The 17,039-nt window shown below is 37.6% G+C and overlaps 1 protein-coding gene across 18 annotated transcripts in view; it reads right to left on the reverse strand.

Annotated features, from left to right (window-relative positions):
• The window catches only part of DLG2 (discs large MAGUK scaffold protein 2), a 999,036-nt gene that overhangs the window by 110,562 nt on the left and 871,435 nt on the right, over positions 1-17,039 (reverse strand). Inside the window, exon 1 of one of the 18 annotated variants that reach the window (XM_027659562.1) lies at positions 11,881-12,227. The exons of the other annotated variants lie outside the window; for them this stretch is intronic. The gene's annotated coding sequence lies outside the window, so the exon portion shown is untranslated. Of the gene's footprint in view, positions 1-11,880; positions 12,228-17,039 lie in introns of those variants that run through there. 18 annotated transcript variants of the gene reach the window in all.

The following is a 17,039-nucleotide window of genomic DNA, read 5'->3' on the forward strand; positions in this document are numbered from 1 at the left end:
TTTGATCAAGTAAAGCTTTCAAAGCTGCTGAAGTATCGCTGGCAAACAAAGAGGTGTTTTTGTACGGGCTAATAACAAATTTCTGATGAATTTACCACTTCAGGATTCTGAAATACAGAAGTATCCTCTTCTCATTGTTAACGAGAACACTTTGGGGGATACAGATAGCATAAATAATTTCAAGCTCCATAACTTCTGCATTTCTGATTAATTTTTGATATACAAATATGTATATAAAAAAAACTTTGTACCCTGTGACTGTGAACAGACATTGTAAGAATGGGGCTAAGGTGGGTTGTACTGCTCAGGGTTAAATGAAGTGCCACATCTGGGGTGAAAGACTATTTTTTTTCCCTAGGTCAGATTGCAGGGACAGTTAGACTGAGTTTCTGTTGCATATCTGCTTTCTGCGACTATCTCAGAGTTTTATCAACACATTCCACAGTATTATCAGGAACCTGATCTCCATTTCTCTCAAGTATCTATTTCAATGAATCGTTGTGGAATCCAAAATTAAATAAATAGCACCAAGCCTGAGTCAGTGTTTGTTAGTCTTTCCAAAGAAATAATTGGGATGATCATCAGGGCAACATCTGAACTTTTACAGTTCAGCAGTTAATTTGAACTGTTTAGTTATAAGTGGTGCAGCCTTACCAATACAGTGGGTACAGAAGATTAATACATGTCTGTATGGGCACAGAAATATTTCTTCACTTCAAGGCACAAGAAAGTGCTATGCAGGATAATTCTAAATTCTGCGTCTCCTCAGACCTGTAGATGCAAACTGACTATATTGGTCCTTTCTGTTCTATAAGATAGCATGTGGCCATGACAAGAGTAAAAAGTTTTGACTGCTCTGAGTGTTTGACTGGTCTGTTTCTTCAAGATCAGACACCCTTTATCACAGGGATCTGTCATTGTAAGCTGTGCTGCTTTTGGTAGAGATAGAGTTAATTTTCTTCACAGTATGGGGCTATCGGGTATGGGTATGGGGTAATTTTCTTCTGGTATGGGTCTGTGGTCTGGATTTGTGTTGGAAACAGCATTGATAACACAGGGATGTTTTTGTTACTTCTGAGCAGCGCTCACACAGAGTCAAAGTCTCTTCTGCTCCTCACCCCACTGCACCAGTGAGGGGTCTGGAAGTGCACATGGAACTGGGAGGGGACACAGCCAGGACAGCTGACCCCAACTGACCCAAGGGATATTCCAGACCATATGGCATCATGCTAGGCCTATAGACATGGGGGAAGAAGAAGGAATAGGGGGATCTTCAGAATGGAAGTTTTCACTTTCCCAAGTCACTATTAGGTTGATGGAGCCCTGCTCCCCTGGGGATGGTTGAACACCTGCCTGCCCATGGGATCTGGTGAATAAATTCCTTGTTTGATTTGCTTTTGCTTTACCTATTAAACTGTCTGTATCTCAACCCAAGAGTTTTTCTCACTTTTACCCTTCCAATTTTCTCCCCCATCCCATCACAGGGCAGTGAGTGAGGGGTTGCAGGGGACTGACTTGCAACTAGGGTTAAACCATGACACAAGAAAAAGGATATATGGATCTGAAATGCCATAATTGTTAGTGGATGACACTATGCCATCTGTCTGTACTTTCAGTGCTTGGAGTTTCTGTCAACCTCTCTTAAGCCTGATCTGCCAGAAATACTTCCCATGAGTAAAGAGTGCTGACCTAAGAGCACGATCTAGCCTGGCTACATAATGGCTGAGACTGATGAGCCGGGAATGAAATGGGTGCATGGAATGCTGTGATGATGTCCTTATTTTAAGCCTTGTCATTCTTCATCACACTTTCACTACAGTTTTGAAGTCACCAGCATGGACAATGTCAGAAGAAACAAAAAAATTCTGGGAGGCCTGTGATATGCTGCCTACAGCTGAAAAGAAACCAAACTTCTGAAGAGATACAGAATCAAAGGACCTGGGAAATATCAGTTGGATGGTACATGTTACAAGACTCAACGCAGCAACTATGGAGAACAAGTTCTGCAACAGATCAGAGCCAATTATCAAAGTAATCCCATTTGGCCATAAAAATGTCTAGTCATTTAATACTGCTAAGCCTTGTTTGTAATCACAGAACTTAATGAGAACAACTTACATGGAAAGGAAAGAAGGGAAATCTCTGGAGTAGAAAGGCTGCTAAAGAGGATGTTAACAAATGCAAGCAAATTTGAGGTTTCAACTTCTTTTATATAGGCTACACTTTATTCATTGAGGATTTTCCTTTAATCAGCCAACCCCATGTCGAAGCCAGCTACAAGATTATGAAAGCACACTTTTGTTTTCACACTCTGTGCCATGTAAGCAAGTCTCTCAATTAAGATTCCCTTTGTTTGCATGAGATTCTGTTTAATTTCTGGCAGGCAGATTCAGAAATAATTACCACCTATAGAAGGATGAATAGTAGGAAAATCTAAAATTCTCATTACCCACCAGAATTTCAAAGAGAACTTAAATTCTGAGCAAGCATTTGGCAGGTCTGTGCAAAGCGGAAAAAGTATTGGACAAAAGTAGAGACATCTAATCCAAATTTTGAACAAGAATGATAGTTAGCAATGTCTGGGACCTCATATCTGGGAAGAACCTGAGAGTACTCTCAGAATACTGAGAAGGATTCACGTCTTTTGAGAAGTCTGGCTAATCCTTGTCATGTTTAAGGTATATTGGAGGTCATATCTCAAACACTAGGGAATGGTTTGGTCAACAGGGAACAGTAGTGCTGCATGTTAAAGAGTTTAGCCAGTTTACAGTGTAAAGTCCTGGTGGAGGGCTACAAAGAAGATGGTTCGCAGTGGTTCCCAGCGATAGGACAAGAGGCACCAGGCACAAACTGAAATACAGAAAATTCTGTTTCAACATTAGGAAAAACTTTTTTATTCTAAGGATGGTTAGATATAGGAACAGGTTGTCCAGAGAGTTGTAGAGATATTCAAAGCCTGACTCAACCCTGAGCAACCTACCCTTGCTGGCCCTGTGAGAGTGGGGAGCATTGGAATAGATTATCCAGTTCCCTTCCAACCATTAGTATTCTGTGGTTTTGTGAAACAATAGGTCTAATTCTCTGTGGTTATACAAATATAACATATAAGCAAAGCTCTTTACCCTCTTCTGCTTAGAAGCACAGAGCTGGTAAACCCCACAGGCAAGATACTGTATGGTTAACAACTTCAGTCCTTTAGAATGTAATTATTAGAAAAAATAAAATATTACACTTAGTGTGCCCTGGCTCATGTTATCCTCCCTGGTGACAATGCTGTTGAACAACTGGGTACAGCAATATAAAGGTTTAATATCTGACTATATTTAATATCGAACACCCTGATATAGGCAGTGCCCACAATGGCTGCAGGTCTGTCAGCATTTTCAAAGTTTTATAACAGCCATAAAAACTCATGGAGTACAGAAATGAGTCAACCAGTACTTATAATTGCTGGCATTTAGCACCAGAGATGATGACTAAGAATCTATATTTGAAATACCTGGAGTTGGTGCAGTCCAAGTACAAATCCTAGGGAAGATCAACTAAGCACTAAAATTTTGTGAATTAAATACTCTGAACTGTGTACAGATTGTAGAACTTTCAGATGAGCACTTAAACACACATTTATTCACATGCACTAACAAACATATTTGGTTATCATGCAAAATGAGTATTGTTTTGATTTGGTTTTCCTTTAATGCAGAATATTACACTGTTTGGCATTTATCTTCCTGCCCTTTCATCAGCAGAGGTGGCTGCATTTCACATTTAAGAAATAATGTTAAGGAAATTCCCTGGGGCATAATTTTCAACAGCAGATGTCATGTGCCACATACGCTCAAATACGGTTTGACAGCATGCAAGTGGTGTTTCCTTTCTGCATTTACCAACCCTACAAAAAATTAAGTTGAAACAAAAATTTAGGGAGTTAGTAACATAGTGTCTGAGATGTTTCTCTGTCAGAGAAGGAACTTCACTAAAAAATGGATATCTCAAGATTATACATTAAATTTATTTTTCTATGTCAGTTTATGCTATGTATTTATATAGCAGTTTAAGTAATTCATCTGAAAGAGGGTTGATCTTCCAAACCACTTGCTAACATAATTTAAATTATATTGCTCATTATCCAAAAGAATTCTGATGTGTTTCACAAACTGCAGTACAAACACCATATATCAATGGTATCCATGTCATGAGTGTTGTTCACAGTTACAGAAGTGCTGCAAGTAAATCGAAGAATAAAACAGTGGCTAAATTACCATGGTGCTTGATCTGCAGGTTGAGAAGATTATTTTAACTACAACTTTGCCTGAAAGACCTACAGATAGTTTCAAAGTCACACTCAGCAAGAGGTATATCCACCAGAAGGTGCAAGGCTGAGTGAGACCTCACAGGTGTTAACCAGAGATAAGGCACACATTGACTACGTTTCTGTTCTCAGGCTGGTCTTTGACTTACATGTTTTTAGTTATATGCAAATGGTGTAAGGAAGATCCCAATCAGGATCTGTATGTTTCCAGATCGTGCTTAGACTCTTACAATTTCCATTACTAAACTGAGTAGATGACTTTAATATTTGAGTTCAAGTTATTCACTTGCATATTAAACTATCTAATTTTTTTGCTGGGAAAACTAGTAAATTAAATATGTTTCTTCACTGAAAAAAATGAACTTTTTAATCTAAATACAATTTTCCCGTAGGGATACAATTTTTCAGCACAGATATTCAAAGGTTCTTCCTACCCCCCCTCTTTTCTAACTCCCTCAAATGAGAGTTTTGTACTGAAGTTTTTCAGCAGCATCTACCTATGGTTTTATTGTCTGGGGTTTTTTTTGTTTGTTTTTTATTTTCCTCCCACTGATCTCCGTCTTTGACACGTTTATGTTTAGGAATATAAGCCTGTAAAAAATGGACATATTTCTGTTATTTTGAACCTCACATTGATATAACATATCATGTCTATTTTACCTTCCTATATACTTTAAAAATAACTCCTAACTATACCAAAATTCAGCATAGTCTAAGATCTCAGGTATGGTAAACTAATACTAGGGAAAGGTATAAGAGGTAAAAGAAAGACAGAAGATATAAATGCTATTGTTGTATAGATTCACAAGAAAACATACCAGCTAGCTGATTCATTTGAAGTAAAAGTAGTCTTAGTAATTTTTCTTCTCATCTTTAAAATCTTAAAAATACCTCCTATGATAAATACAAATCAATAATTTTTGATCAAACATATTTTAGGATTTAGTTGACAGGTCTACAGACAGTTTCTATATCCTAAGCTTGTTTCTTCCTCTATTAACCAAGCATACCAAAAATAAACTGAAAGAGAAAATTTCAGTGTTTCAATCTTGATAAGTTTAGGTGCTTCTTTGGCCAGCCCCCAAATGACACTTTATATTAAATATCTCAAACAATTAAGGAAAAATGTTGGATTTTAAGTCTTATGAATAGTGTAGGGCAAAAGCTAGACTAATTTACGATTGGCAGATAAACCTGAACTAAAATTTACACATGCATTTCCTAGTAATTCCACTAGAAAAATGCATAAAAATATGTAGTCCTTCCTGTTTTCTGTCCTTTAGCACTTTACTTTTTCCTGTTTCATATCCCTACTATTCAATACCTACACACTAAAACAAATTTAAGAAAAACAAAGTAGAATTTATTCACATCTCTGAAAAGAAGGGAGAAAGCGACTATGAGTGTTGTAATTTCACTGGTCAGGTGCAAGTAGCAAGACATGAAAGAGTAAAAACAAATGAAGGCATTTGAGTGCAAAATATTTGCATCACATAAACTTAAAAAAGGCCGGTTAGTAATTGCTACCATAAAAATATCCTCTGCAAAATGGTTTCTGGAATCTTGTAAAACTAGATCAGTCACAATTGGAATTCAAAACCAATAAATTTGAATTGGGATAGAAGAAACCAAATATGAACAGGAACAACCCTAAATGCATTCAGGATTATGGAATAATTTCTTTAATTGAAATAAGAAAATTTTAGAATATCTATAGAAAATTTTAGGGGCTTTAACCAGTAAATTGCAAAGTATAGTGAAATGAAAGTAATTTTACACCTGGAAAACCTGTTTTGAATGTAGGAGTTCTATTTTCCTCTCCTCTGAAATTTGGTTCTGTGTTGGATGAGTATGTTTCACTGAAGTTTTAGCACTTGCAGTGGCACCTCAAAGAGAAGAAATACAGACAACTACTGGGAACAGCTGAGTTTCACCTAATGTCATCTACTAATAATGTTACTTTGCATTTCTGAACTACAGCCCAGCCCAAAGCTAGAAGCAGCCAGTGCACTGTCAGTTCTCTATAGAATGTCTACCAGAAACACCCACATGAGAAGGGCAAGGATAGCCCATGGAACATTGAGCAGATAATGATTTTGCCTATTCCCAGTTTTCCATGTGGGATAATAGACTCCTTTCACAAAGAATCACAAGGTAGCAGGGGACAAAGACCCTACTATTACAAACAAACTGAGATTAGAAGTACTGTAAATAAATTCAGAGAGAATAAGATACCATTAACATTAAAAAGTACTATATACTGTATTTATTTATACCTTCTTGAAACCTACAAGTAGGTTTTTTGAAAGAAAGTAGAGATTTTCCTTAGTTGATAATGTTTCCATTACTTTACTTAGATACCACTACGCAGAAGCATTTTTTCCTTAGTATTACTAGCTGCTCTGAATATTTTTTCTACTTGTACACAGTACTGAATGCAGCAAAAATGCTTCTGAGAGTACGATTTCCTTAAAATAAAGAAATAAATAGCTATAAAAGGAAAAGAAAAGCCAACAAAACAAACCCACAACAGAGTGAATAGATTAGTCTGCCTGCCTCACTCACTCGTTCAGTTTCAGCATGTGGCTGCACACAGCACAGTTCAATCAGTTTTTTATTATTTTATAATGTTAAAGGTTATTACCACAATACAAAAAAGGGATAATAGAGGATTCTTAAATTAGCATTTGCTTAGCTCAAATGACACTGCACTAATCTCTTTCATAAAAACCTATCACAAATAGTATTGTAAATGTTGCTTACAGAGTGGTGGGTTTCTACTGTCTCCCGAATGAGAAACATCTCCTCAGGAATATAGTAATGAATTGGAATGGACACACCATGTCCCAGTCTGTCATTTGCGGGTTCCTCAAACACAACACATTAACCAGTGCGATGTAAAGATGACATTAATCTCAAGATTTAAAAAAAATGTTGTCAATGCAGATTATTCTTCTGCCTGGCTAAAATAACAGGAGATTTCTGCTAACACTAAAGTATTCTGGGAACAAGGACTCCATCTGCTTTATCAGCCTGACTTTTGAGTGAGCAAATTGGTAATTTCCAAGTGGAAATACGTTGATGCCATAAGCCTTTCCCTATAGTACAAAATAAAATTTGTATATTAATATTAAGCTTTAGGGCACAAACTAATAACTTGAACTTTGCACAGGGCAGAAGATTGTACACCACTGTTGCTCAGACAACAAATGAATCTGCTGTAGAGGAGCATCACTCCTGTTGGCTTACTGCAAGTGGAATGACAAATGTTCTCCATCTTCAGTTATGCCAGGCAGGACAGAAAACGGGGGATCAGAGAAGCAGCAGGTATTTACGAGCGCTTTCAGCCTGCAGTCTGATGGGATTACAGTCACTTTCATGTAGGGCTGTATAAAGGGGTCTCCACAGATTTTTTTTCTTCTACTCATGGTCACAATATGAAAAAGATGAAAAATATTTGCCTAAAGCAATGCACAGGAACTTCCTGTGCAGCTTTCTTGGGATATGTATCCAAGTCCTGCCTGCAGGACTCAAAGCTGTAGGGCCTTTACTAGAGGTGATCCTAAATGTGAGTCAAATCCTACACCCTCATTCATGGGCAGTTTTTCCATAGGTTGTAACTGTTCTGTGGTGGAGACACAGCTATAGGAATCAGCACCCTTCTGACCACGCACGTCCCCTGAAAACATGGAGAAACTCCACCGAAAGCTGGTACGAGCTGCTTATCTCTGGAAAAGGACTCTTGAAGAATACTTTTCATGTTGTTGATCATCTAAACTACATTAAATGCCATGCAGAAAGCAGATAATTTGTATCACTTTATTTCACTGACATCTGGCTCCTACTGATTTCTGATGCTGAATTCTCCAGAACCAGCTCTACTACCCTGGAGCATACCCTTTTCACCTGTGAGATCTCAAGGACTGACAGATCTGTTTGTCATTTTAACCATCTGGCAGCAAGGAATGTGCTTTTATTTTATTATCTTTCCCCAGCAAAAACTACTTATATTAGTAGCTCCTGGGGTGTTTTTACCTTTTTTTTAAACATTAGCATAATGCATCCAGATGCCAAGACACCATGAGCCACTAAACAAAACAAGAAATTGAATCCACCAACAAATGGTACTTAGCATTTATGAGATGTATTGTGATTAAAAGGGAATCTTTCATTGGTTTAATAAGTTGAATATCCTCTCCTGCTTGTACAGTCATATAAGACCTAACTAAAATCTCTTCTGCAGGATTAGACCTTAGCATGTATTTCTCTCACAGCACAAAGAACAAACCGACATCAAAGGGCATGCTCTGTTTATGAACAGGCTCTCTCTCTTCTCCACTTGCCAAATTTGTTCCTGTACTATGCTGAGTGTTTGATAATCCTTTAAAATGGAGTTTCTCTGCCTATCTGTCTGGACATACAAACCCCCCTACTGCTTTCCATTGTCACATTGTCATCCTTTACTATATTCTATCTCTTCCCTGCCACAGTTTTGTTGGGTATTCACAACACGGAGGATACTACATGTCTAAACTATCATTTCACCCATTTTTCTACTGAAGGTGCTCTCCCTGAAAGCACATCACTATGATTTCCAGTGTCTATGGCTTTGTTTCACACCCAACTTGATTACTAAATTCAAACCCGAGAATGTTGCAAAATATCATACAATGTTATCACTCCATTTTTAAAGAGAGTTAATATATAATTAAGTTTTCAGTTCTATGCACTAGGGATTTCTGTACTTGAGACTCAATATTATAAATGTATTGTTCTATTCAACAATTTAAAAACAATTTTGTGTTGTGTGCTTGAAAGAGGAAAATAGAAGTGTTACAGGCACACAAGTATGAGTTTACACACTCCTGCTCAATCTCCAATCACTTTTGACACAAAGAGCACAGTTGCACAACTACACAGTTACACATTAGCTATATGTCCCACAAACCAAAAATTAGCTCTCCAAAGACTAAAGCTGCATTATCCAATAACCTATTTCACCAAAAAATGTTGGCCACTAGCTGCCATGGGACTTCACAGCAAACTTGAAGGTCAGTATACCTGAGGTGTTTCAGATCAAATTAAAAAGAAAAAAAAATCAGCTAAGGCTTTTATTTAAGATCTTCTTCCCTGGCATCTATATTTTATACAAGAGATAATCTGAACATAGGTGCCTTGGTTGGTTTTTATCTGTAACCAAAAGGAAAAGCAGAGAAAGATTACTTTTGGAGAGCAGATTTCTGCTACTCAAGAGTGCTATGCATCAACCCTAAAATATTCAGAAATGAACAGGAAGCCAACATACTTCTTGGAGTTATGGTGTAGAGTGTTTCTAGCAGGATGTAGCACTAACAGCACAGACAGATGTTATCTGGACCAGCCCTGGTAACTAAGGGTATTCAAGACATGATACTCCATGGAGAGCATTGCTGTCACTTGCTGCCAGGTGGGAGGAATGGATCACAGTACTAAGCTAATATCCAGATAAAACAACTGTGTTCTCCAGGTCAGAGATGATTTAAAATACAATTGTTAGTCACTGTTGTTTTTCCTTCAGCACCCCTCCTGGACTAGGACCACAAAGCAGCAGTAGGCATGCATCCAGGATAAAAAGTGATTTTTGCTACATTCTCCGGCTATTTCCCTTGGTCTTATTTGGACTGAACTTTGAGAAGCTCATCTGTGCCAAAGCCTCCATATCACTACCTGGAGATTGAACTACTTGTCAGCTTAATTTATTGTGTAATAACATATGGCGAGTCTGGATCTCTGGTGCCCACAAGAGCCCATATGCCTGTATCATAACTTTCTCTTTTAGGGTTGCTTTTCCTGTCCCAATTTATACTTCCTCAGTTACAGTACATACATTTACATGGTTAATGTTCAGATTGCTGAGATTACACCATTGTGATGCATGCAACATAAATGCCTAGACAGATGGATGCAGTATCACAGATTTCTGAAAGGAGGAGAACTTGCAAAGCCAGAAGCTCACACTTCAAGAAATGCATTTGCTAGCACAGGGGTCACCAAAAATAGATCTGAACGCTTAAAAAGCAGTGAAATACTCTTAAATAAAGTACTGCTGACAAAGGTATATACTCTTTCCTAGAAATAGGCCCTAGTCTTTTAGGCAGCCAGGAAATGATCATCACAAAAAATTCTGATTTTTTTCATATTTATGATTTATAAAGAGTAAGTGGAAATCTGCTCTGCAAGGGAAGTGTGTGGTAAAGTCCACTTTGCCAATAGTCTTCCTCTTTCAATAAAAAATGATGCTAAAATGAGACACCTTATTAATTAAACCAGCATCAGTCCTGCAGCTTTGACATATAGCTCACAGAATAGATTATTTCTAAGTCAGAAGTCACAATGAAAGTTAAAATCACTACATAGTAAGCAGTCTGAACTGATACCAGGTGAGAGGTCTCTGGAAGAGAGTGTGTCTCTCCAGCTACTAATAATACAGCAATAAGACAACAGGTGCTGTTCTGCCAAGTCCTCTTGACATTTTGGTACAACAAACTTGCCTCTCTAACCCACAGACAACAAAAAAACCCCGCTATAATGAGACAAAAGAAATTATTATAATACTGCTACTGATAAAAGGAGAATTAAAATTGTTACTTGTGATAATTTACTTCTCCCGAAGAGAGATGCAGGTATTGTACAGCAATGTTAATATTTTAGTTTCATAAACTCTGCTTTTCAATTCCTTTCTGATTAAAGAAACAAAAAAAATGCAGATCTTTAAAGGTTACTGGCAAGATAATGTCAACACATTAACGGAGCTTGCTTAGAAAGATACAGAAGTCAAACAGAAGCAAGTGACAATTTGAGCAAAGAATCTAAAGCTGGTGAAATTCAAAAAGTCATGCAGATGTTATAGGAAATATACCTTTCCCTGCCTAGCTGTGCTATATCATGTTCCCACAGTTTGTTTCAAAATCTCCCTTTGCCTTTCATCTTACACATATTTCACCACTGTTGTTATGCAAGATGGGGAATCATTCATTTTAATGTCATACTAAGCATATTACCACAAAAACAGAGAGAAGCTACCATTTTACCTATTATCTAATTAAAAAAGCTCTACTATCCAAATTCTTTGCAGCCCCTCACTGCACACAAAAGATTTAATGCTGCATATGAAAAGGCACATGTACAAAACAGGAAGGCATTTGTAAATGCTTCTGATATTTGCTTTTTCTTTTCCTTCCTCTTGTTACAAAAGCCACAGCTATCACTCTCTTTACCGCTAATAAAAGCAATTAATTGACAGGTAGATTTGCTGGTTTGTAGCTTCTTTGAACCCCCGACACATTCACTAAAGGAAAGTAACTTTAGCTAGGAAAGAGATCTTCACAGCACGATGGTGAATAATTCATCATTGCATTTTTCTTTTCATCTCATTTTATGCCAGTAACGTACACAACTGAAAATATTGCAAAATCTAAAACCAAACACAGACAAGGATTTCCAGCAGCAAAATACACATAAAACTAGCAGGCAGGTTTCCCCAGCTTATATAATAACAGCTTTAGCTCGACAGAACCCCCATCACTCACCGAGGACTGAATTCACTTGAACAAAAGCAGAGCCCAGTCACCAAATGCAGCTTCGCAGGACTCTCAATGCAAGATGCTCCTGTCTGCTGTTCGGTTCACACTTGCCTTTATAACTAAGCCAACCAACAACATTCAGTTGCTGAACCTGATGAATTATAAAACGGTAGCTCCCAGACTCTCATATTTTACATCACAGGGGGTGGTCATCCAGCATACACACTGCCTGTGTACATATATTCTGCTATAACTCATCCTGATAAACACATCAGTACTGGCAGCAGTGACAGTAATTGGTGCTCAGGATGTACAAGCACAAACCAATAGAGCACACTCCCACCTTCTGCTCTGTGCAACATCTCTACCTGTCAATCACTGCACCTTGTTAAGGTGGAATGATCAACTGCACTCAGGGGAGAGGCAAAACTCGGAGAAGAAACCATCTACCAATACAAATTCTTCACTTAAATATTTCTTAATACAGTAGTAAATGTAGCTTCAATATCCTCCAGATAACGGTTTTCATGATTTTTTTTTAAATCTTCATGAAATCTTCCTTTCTTAAAGACGCAGTTCTTGTTGAGTGACTAACACAGGGTTTGTAACTTCCACTATCATGAATGGAAATTATTCAGGCAAATTCCAGGGATATTAGCATGGATAACCTAAAAACATTACTCCAGGTAGAATGACTGTTAAAAGCAATATACTTGCTAGGTGAAATTTTGTGTACATTTTAAAATCCTCTTAAAAATGCTGACAGATTTTAAGAACATCCTCAAACTTAAAAATACGTATTTGTGATGTTCTTCACTTCTCTAATGCTTTCTTTTCCCATATGCTTGCATTGTTTTTATAGTCAATGTATAGAAACAGAATAATAGATCCAAACACCTAAAGCTTAGACCCATTAATACAATTAAACTAAACGTTTTCAAATGGAATTAATTACAGCAATAGCAATCACAATTGTTGCACATGACACAAATTAGCACTCAAAATTAGCCCCTAGCAGCAAAACTAGTTATGGTAAATGGTAAAACACTGCCAGGGATTAGCCACTGGAAAGGGGTTTGTATGGCAATTCTTTTACAATGGAGCAGAAGTTGCTCTTTCAGAGTTGAGCTCCAGGAATTTTGTCTGTGTTTTACACAAATTCAAGGCTATTTGTGTCAGTGTGGAGTGGGAATGAACCCTTTATTCAAGAGAATTTTCTATTTCTACATCACTGATGATGATTCTCAGAGGGCTACATTTAGAACCCAAACACTTGATGAAGCTCCTTTTGCTCCCATGCCTGTAAAACTCCCCCAGTTTTTGGTACCATAAAGAAAGGTTGTGCTTGGGAAGGTGAGCACAGTTGTGTGTGTGAGCAGTTGTGCATTGCCTGGATGCTTTTTGATGAACAACTGGGCTGAGGAATGCAAATGAAGTCTGCGCCAGCAGCCCCAGGCAGAAACCCAACCCTTCTCACCATCTGGACCGACTGATGTGCGTCACAATGTGGGAACAGGGTGTTGCATTTCGTGCATAGCAAAAGCTAGTCCTATATATATCCTTTTTCTCCTGTTGTCAGCTGCTTGTTCCACCCCATTCCTCATTTGTCTCTGTGTTCAGCACCTTTACTATCTGAGAAAAAAATCACTTAAGGCCAGCAGTGTTTCTGCATGTTCTGCTGGCTCTTACTATAGCAGCTTGTACAAAGGAAAAGCACTTCAGAATTGGGGGGCAGAATGTAGGAGAGACATATCAGGACGGTTTTGATGTCTCCATCTTTCTCAGAAGAAAGGGCAGCTGAGATCCAATAAGTGGATTCTCCAGTGATGCTGATTGAGAATAATGCAATATAGGCAGCAAATATTTCAAATTATAGACCCTGGCTCATTAAGAAGCAGCAAAGAGACCTGTGACACTGGATTTGGCTTTTAGAGCCAAATTCTATTCTCAGGGGCTTACGTATTTCACGTGCATATCGTGGAGGTTCCCTAAAATGGCCCAATTACAACGGTTCATTGTCTTGTGCACTAATTAGGGTTTTCTGACATATTTTTTAAAAAGACAGTTTCAAACCATATGTGCCAGAATGCCCTATTTTTTTTTTTTGTTTTGCCTTAAACATTCAGATTTCAAGAAGCTTCTCAAGGATCTGTGTAAACATGACACTGCCTTATAATAATTTGGTGCAGTGGGATTAAGACACAAGCAAAGCTTGGTTGAATCTCCTTGCCCAACATAACATTCACTCTGAAATTCAGCTCACATTTACTGAAGAAAATGTTTGTAAAAGTGACCAATATGCCAATAATGTAAGCCACAGCAATATTTCATAGCTGTGTGTAGGTGGCATGCATAAACCACAGTCTGCGGTATTACATAAGAGCCACAATTCCAAGAAAAATTTCTACCCTGTTTCACACTTACTTGAAATTTTTAATTAGTTTTCCTGCCTTCCATGTTACCTTTCCATGGGTAATATGGCTGATACTGCCGTAATATTCAGCAATGTGGTGCTCTGTAAAAGTGCTACCTTCTATGTGATTTGATACGCCCAACACACAACCCATATCCTCGGGTTCTGTTCTTATACTCTGGTGCAGAACGTGAGATTTTTCACATTGAAACTTACTCCCTTCACTGACAGGTGTGTGAAAATCCCATATGGCTGCCAGATTTCTATATACCTACATATATAGAGAGAGTATGTATTTTTAAGGCATTTGTAACAAACGCTTTTAGTATTGACTTTGATGTTCTTTGCTTCAAGCTGCAAACTAGAAATGATCTAAAAATGAAAGAAAAAAAAAAAGAAAGCACTAAAGCATTCCCATTTGCTACCAAACATTACTTCTTTCTTCTATAATCATGTGGACTATATTGACTACACATCTTAAACATTTTATTTGCTATCGAAAGTGAGCACACAGAGCACTGGGGAAAAATCAGGGCATTCTGCTGAAATGACAAGAGCAGAAGAAGCAATGATAATTTCAAATTAAGAATAACTACAGGCAGATTTGATACTGTCAAGATCACAAATTAGCTAATACTGTTAACTAGATCTCCAGAATCTCCACAGCGTGGACTTAGAGTTCCAGGAGAAAAAACACGCTCCAACAGAGACAATTTCCCAGTTACGCCAGATGGTATGGATGATCAGTACTCTGGGTAGTAATCCTTGCCATGTGGCTAAGAAGCCATCTTGCAAACTAAAGAGGTATTTATTCGGAGTCCTGCATTTAGCAAATTGGCTTTTCCATTCCTTCACTGATTTTTTTTGTCACACTTACACTGGATACACTCTTACCTTGGATTTACACTCTTTGATCTGATAGCCTTTTGATGGCACTGTCAGAGAGTATCTCTAAACCAAAGAGCAAAGCAGGATTTAAAAAAGGACTGTGCATTTATCAGACAATACTATCCAGAAGAACAGTAACAACAAGAAACCTAAGCTTTCCAATGATCAGCATTTGTAAAAACACTTTGTTTCTTACAGATGTTTCTCCTTTCATCTCAGGCTCAACCCATTGCTCTTCATCAATCTGCATCACAAGTCTAGCTTCCCCTGGGCCCCTTACAGGACAAAGAATCTCAAGGGCTGCAAGTCCCTGCCCATCTTTCTCCCAGCAAAGGTACTAATTTAGCTCTCCCTCCGTAATCCAGCTAAGAATTATCAGGAAATCTGTATGAGTTTAGTTAATTCTGAGACCTACCTTTTTTTAAAGTCAAAATCAGCTGAGCATACTTGTAAAGGTGCTTTATGACACTTGATAAAGGCAATCCCTAGCTACAGGGAATTTCCCAACCTATACACTCTGAAGGGCAGTAGGGTGACATAGAATCATCATTCCTCTTGAGTACAGAAATCTATCAAACTTTTAATTCCAGCTGAGACCACAGAGGATTTACAAGTTTCACAAACTACTCCACTGTCTATGGTCTGAATCCAACGAGAATTTGTCCTTTTATAAATATCTGGGAAAATAGTACCCAAGGAGTCAGATTTCATTGCTGTAACCTATATATATCCTGCATTGCAAAATATACAACAGTGACAATGTAAAATAATTTAATTGCCACAGCAGGGTAATGCAGAAATTAATTTTCTTTCAATGTAGCACACTTAAAATTTCATTTAAGTGCAGTTTTTAAATAGTTTCAGTTTCTAAGATTAATCTTTTTAAGTACAAATTAATAAAGGTGTATATTTAGATAAATTAAGGCCTTGAAGACGTAACAGACTGCATAAGTGCTATTACTATAATAATATTTTTCTGAAATACAGTACTTTTCTTCCTCAAGTGACATCTTTTTTGCTACAAGTGCAGAGTGAAAGCCCAAGTCCTCTTTCTCAATGAGGACTGTGATTGAAAAAATACAGAAAAAAAAAAAGAATTAAAGGGCATAGTCAGGTCTGAATGAACAGACACCCAAGAGAGTAATTCCAATTGATCAAGGGCAATGATAAGAACTTACTTTGTTAGTTAGGAAGGTTGAACTCTCTTAATGGTGGCTTCATAGTCTTGAGAATATGAATGATCCTATCAGTAATAAAGAAGAGCTGCTAAAAGGAAGGAAGGCCAGATGGCACTTTCCCTAGAGCCTCTGGAGAGGCTGCCTGGATTTTATTTGATTTGAAAAGCCTTTTATAGCACCCCATGAACCTGGAATACTACAGCAACCCATTTTTAAGTCAGTGGATATCTCAGGAACAGTCTGAGATTTCATAAAAATATTGATTTTCTTTATGGCTTATGTTCATGTGGTTAAAAGAACTGAGAAACTTGGAAGATATAGTTCAGAATCCAGAACTGTTTTGCTTTTTTTGTTTTGTTCTGTTTTCAGGCCTTTTATTTTCCTTGGTGTTTCCTTCTGCAGTTCCATTTTAAATGAGTTAAATTTGTCTGAAGTTTTAAATTCAAAGCCAAAACAAATCATAAAGGACTTAGCAATTCCAAGAGCTGGAAAAGTAGCTAAAGATCCACTTTCTATTAAGTAAAAGTTTAAATGCGGTAGCAAACCAGACAAGCATCTTTTATACAAACAGAAGGTTCCACAATCAACTCCTTGTAAGCCTGACACAGGGAGCAAATGAGTCAACAGCTTTGTATGGCAAAGAATGGTGAAGCCATGAAGATCCTCCTTTGATTCACAGTTTAACT

The sequence above is a fragment of the Corapipo altera genome, unplaced genomic scaffold (genome assembly GCF_003945725.1).
Source record: "Corapipo altera isolate COAL_440 unplaced genomic scaffold, ASM394572v1 0, whole genome shotgun sequence".
Lineage (NCBI taxonomy): Eukaryota > Metazoa > Chordata > Aves > Passeriformes > Pipridae > Corapipo > Corapipo altera.